This window comes from Pinus tabuliformis, chromosome 6 (genome assembly GCF_031772625.1).
Source record: "Pinus tabuliformis cultivar Carrire ecotype Pingquan chromosome 6, CPIR1, whole genome shotgun sequence".
NCBI lineage: Eukaryota > Viridiplantae > Streptophyta > Pinopsida > Pinales > Pinaceae > Pinus > Pinus tabuliformis.
In genome coordinates, this window is record NC_142292.1 from 221987903 (window position 1) to 221993533 (window position 5631).

Below are 5631 nucleotides of genomic sequence, written 5' to 3' on the forward strand. Positions count from 1 at the left end.
CAGGTGCTGGTTTTCTTCTAATTGTGCCTAGAGGTAATATGTTCCCTTTTTCTTTCAAATTAGAGTTCAAGGCAACAAACAATGTGGTGGAATATGAGTCCTTGATTATTTCTCTACAAACAGCTAAACATATGGGAGTTAAGTCAAATTTTCTTTTGGAGATTTGGAGCTAATTATTAAGCAAATAAAAGAACACTACCAAACAAAGCACCCTAGGCTTAGGGCATACAAAAATTAGATACGAGATTTGATTGAGAACTTTTTTGAAGATTTTAACATTTAATTCATTCCAAGAGATGAGAATAGATTAGTAGATTCATTGGTTGTGGCTGCTAGTACTTTCAAGCCTCCTATTAATCCAAGACTAAGATATGAGGTAGAAATGAGGCACAGACCCTCTGTTCTTGATAATGTTAAAAATTGGCAATTTTTTGAAGATGATCAACAGATTAAAGAGTTTTTGACTATGGTTGAAGAGTTTGAGGGCACAGAAATTGATCAGGGTGAGGAAGAGACAATACAAATTGTAGAAGTCAGTGATTTAAAAGATTCAATAGCAAATCAGAAGATCTTTCAATTAAAAGATAATATTCTACGAAAAGTACTTGTTCCTTTTGAAAGGATTTTTAATTCCAATGATGTGGCTGTTGACTCAGGAAAATTCGACAAGATGAACATATTCAGGATCACAGCTTTGGAACTCAGGAGAAATTGAGGTTAGTAAAATTATATGGTGGAATTTCACCTAATTTTCAAGAGAGATATATTAAGATTTTCAAGAATTATGTTGATGTCTTTGCATGGTCCTATGAACATCTCAAAAATTATGATGTAAATATTATTCAACATAAAATTCCTTTGAGGGAGGGAATTAAACCCTTCAAACAAAATCTTAGATAGATAAATCCATTGCTTCTACTAGCAATTGAAAAGGAGGTCAAGAATTTGCTTGATGCCAAAATAATAGTTCCACTCAGGTATTTTGATTGGGTGGCTAATTTAGTGCCTGTTAGAAAGAAAAATGGAGAAATATGGTTATGCGTGATGATGAGTCTCATAAATGGGTAATTATATGGGCTCATTTTACCTCATAACCTAGTCAAATAAACCATTCTCTTAGCTTATTGTATGATTTTCTAATTATATTTGTGCTTATAGAGTGAGTTGAGTTAGTTATGATGCCATGTGGTCTAACATGTATTTAATGCATATTATTGATGGATTTCGAGGACAAAGTCAAGGATCCAATGGTCAAATGGCAGAAATAACTCGAAGTAGATAGAGGAGAGGACTTATAGGAGGGAATACCCCTCATTTATTACTCCTCACATTGAATTCCCCTTCATTTAGCTTGGAGTACAAGCAACCGAATCATGCACTAGGAGGCAACCGAGCAGGTGGAGGATGACTGATAGTTATCTCGAGTTTTGAGAGCCAAGCCTCCATGATTTTAAGGAAGCTGTTGGTAGCTTCAGATGTATAAGTAGAGATGCCTAGGACCTCACTAAGGTCGGATTTTTGCTTATGTAAACTCTACTCAAATTTCGAGCTTACTATTTTGTGACAGTTTTATGTAGTCTTGCTATTTTTTGATAATGAAGATTGAATCCTTTTTGAGCTAGCATTGAGTTACCTCAGAGGGCTGAAGCTCTTGGGTTAGGGCCTAGTCCAAGAAACCAAGATTTTCTTTACTTTTATTTGTATGCTTTACTTCAGTTTGTAGATTAATTTGTTGTTAGATGTATTTCTTTTATGGTTAAGAATAGGTTTCTTTTGATGATTTAGTAGTTTGCTTCCATTTGTGCTTTCTGTAGCAGGTTAAGCAGCGATTAGAAAAGACTCAAAAGGATAGAAATAGTGCCTTGGCCTCTCTTCCTCCCTTTGGGACCATGAAATGAAGCAAAGACTCTCGTGCTGCCCCAAAAGCATAGATTTTTTCTCACTCATAGGGCTTCTAGTGTTTACAACTCTTTAATAGGTTGATAGTCCAGTTTTTCTTTGCTTCAGATCTCCTTTATCATGTTCACTTCATGATTTGCAATATTCCTCTTTCATTCTTTCCTTTCTTGCAACATTTCTCAGCATTTCCTTTCATAGATCATAGTTTAGACCATTTTAATACAAAACTTTGTCTTTCCTAGATGCACTCATTTCATTGGTTGCTTGATTTTCTTGGTTGAATGTCAGTTTCTATGTAGCAGATCTCTTCTAGCAGTAAGCCATCTTACCAGCAATCACACCCTCCATCTGATCCATGCCCTACAGGTCTCCTAAACCTCACCTCAATTCTGCCATAGTTTCCTTCATTTATTTTTATAGAACTTCTTCCTCTCCCCTTGAGCAAACCTAATCATCTTTCTCTCTCCTGGTGATTTATAGTAGACCTTAGGTGTCCTAACACCTCATTCCAACCTTCATCCACCTTTTACACCCACTCTCACACCCTCAAAATAGCAAAAATTTCTCTTGGCATCCTCCTGTAGGCCTCTTGTAGTTTCCCTGTGTCCTCCTGTAGTTTTTCTTGTAGGCTTTTTTTGGAAAGCTGAGTTTGGGAAAAGCCTCTAGAAGGCCACCTAAGACATCCTAGGACCCATCCACACCATCTTACATCCTCCCAAGCTCCAAAACCACCCTTTAACGCCACCTATTCGATGCCACACTCACACACAATAAATTAGATGCATGTCAAATTCACATAAAAACACATAAAAATCCAAAAATATAGTTTTTGCTTATTTGTTTCCAGAAATAGTATGGTTAGATATTGTTTACTTTCTTGAGTAGGTAATGGAATTCCTTTCATGGTTTTCATAGTGTTTTTGGCAAAAGTAGAATTAGATTTCTAATTAGGGTTTACTAGGTCTTGCTTTATATTATAGTCTTTTTCCTTTCTGCAATTAGAATAGATTTTGTAGAGTAATCTTTCTTTCTTTCATCACACATAGAGCTTCTTCTAATATCTATAGAAGTTGGCTTGTGCTCCTAGTGATCTTGCGCCGGCTGACCAAGTGACAACCTGTAGTGAGAACTAGTACTTGTGCATACAACACCGACGCTTCTAAGTTTGTTACGAACTACCGGGTTGATAAAAGTAAAGTTGGCAACCCAGGAGTTGCAGCATTCTTGCTACAATATTGGTGCTCACCACTTTTTGGTGCCGTTGCTAGGGAAGCATCAAAGTATTCTGTGATTACTGCTTTCTTTTATTTCCTATTGCAACATTCTGCTAATAGTTTATTTTGGCAAAAGTAGACTCGTCATTTCTTTTCTTTCAAGTTCTGCATTTCTTTTCTTTCCTTTCCAATTATGAAAATTTCATTTAGGCAAAAGTATACTAGACATGTATTTTCCTTCAGTTCTACATTTCCTTGCTTTTCTTTTCAATTCTGCAAATTTCCATTCAGAAAGTTCATTTCAGGTAGTTGCAATTTATTTTATCAATTTCCATTTTTGCAGGTACTATCAATGTGGGGAAAAGAAAAAAAAACCAGCCAAAAAGATTTCCTTCCATGTCTTGTAGGAATACAGATAACTCAGGAAAATTTCTACCCAACACCCCCACTGCTTCACACAGCCAACCTTCTCTCTTATTCGGTGGCTGCGATCAAGAAGAACCCTTAGGTGAAAAGCCAGACATATTTGAAGAACCTATAGGGGAAGAAGAAGAAAACATTCCTCTGGAGCCAATGGCTGAAAACAGAAATGCTAGAGGGAATGAAGAGAGAATATAGGGTACCTTTCCCATTAGGGAGACCAATGGAAACACCAAAATGAAGAATATAAGCCCTTCATCCCTACCTCATTTCCATTGGCTGACTACAGAAGATCTTGACACCTTCTTGTTTGAGTTTGCTATCATCTGTCGAACTTATGACTATGCAGAAGATGAGCAAAAGTTGAAACTGTTCCCTTCTAATCTCAAGGATGTAGCACTACACTGGTTCATGGGATTACCTAGCAATATCATCACAAGTTGGGCTCAGATGCAACAAGCCTTTAGCAACAAGTATCGAGACTATTGTAGGTCAAAAGATACTAAAGAAGAAATCTTCCGAATGACCATGGGAAGTGATGAGTCCCTAGAAGACTAGGAAGAGAGGTTCCAACTTAATTACAAAAGGGCCGAGTGTAAACTTGACCCTAAATATATGAAGTTGGTCCTGCTCAGGGGAATTCAAGAAGACCTTTTAGACACCCTCCATCTACTGGCTAGGGCAGAATCTACCAACTGTCCTATGAGGACATAAAGACTGGTTTTAGAAACCTTTCTAGAGCAGCCAGAAAGAAAGGTAGGGTGAGTCAACCCATAGCCAGTGCCTCTTCTTCCAATTCATCCATTAAAGGTGAAATTGGAAACATTCTGGAAGACTTCAAGACTGAGACACTGCAGACTCTTGCCATGCAAATGGATACCTTACATATCAAAATAAAACAATAGGAAGTAGAGAGGGCTTTGGCCATTTTTTTCCCTAGATGCACTAGGAGGCATCCTAGGAATGAATGCCCATTGAACTCTATAGAGGCTTTTTTAGTCTGTGAAGAAAATAATTCTATAGATAAGTGCCCTTCCTTGCCCTGACTTAAAGCTGTGTACCAAGGGGCCGAAGGAGTCATTGAATAGATGTATTACATAAACCAAAGGAGGCCGCACAGACCTAGACCATACTAGCAGGGGATGCAAGGGACATCTCAAGCATACTACAACCACAATCAAGTTCCCTCCATACCTTCTTGGGGCCCCCCTACTCATCCTTCCTGGTCCACGCCTCCTCCTTGGTCCTTCACATCTCAATATCATGCCCAACCAAGCACCCATTCATTTCAATCCTATGCTCAGCCGCAACCTCAGTGGAATGCACCTCATTAGGGGTGGAGGCCCCAATACAACTCTCTTTCCACTCTTCTACCTCCACCACCTGCCCAACCACAACTGTTACCTTCTTCTCCACCAAGGCAACTGCAAATGCCTACCCAACCAAATCCGAACCTGAACAATAGACATGCTCAACAAGTGTATAGTGGGGAACCATCATGCCCAACTTATGCCGTGGAGATTCAAGAAATTAACTTGCGATCTGGGAAAGTTCTCCCAGATAGCCAGCCTCCACCTATGGAGGTTGAGGAAGATAAAGAGGAAAGTGAACCTAAAGTAAATCCACCCTTTCCTGAGAGACTATCCATGAAAATCCAGCCAAACCCAGAAGAGACTGAACTCCTAGGAGAATTGAAACATTTATGTGTGAATATACTCCTTTTCCAAGCCATAAAAGATGTGCCTATCTACAATAGGTTGGTCAAAGAGAAGTGCTTTAGGCATCCAGGAAGGCGCAAGAGAGATACCCCAACCATCAATGTCATAGGACAACTGTCCGACCTGATGTTGGGGCAGATAATCTGTCCAAAATATCTGGACCTTGGAAGCCCAGTAGTTGATGTCCACATCAATGGCACAATGGTCCCACATACCTTGATTTATTTGGGAGCTACCATTAATGTGATGAAAAATGACACAATGCTCAAACTTAATCTCTCGGGCTCCTTGAGGAAGACCACGACAGTGCTACAGTTAACATACCGCTCCACCATGACCCTTGAGGGGAGTGTGGAAGATTTGATGGTCTCCATTGAGTC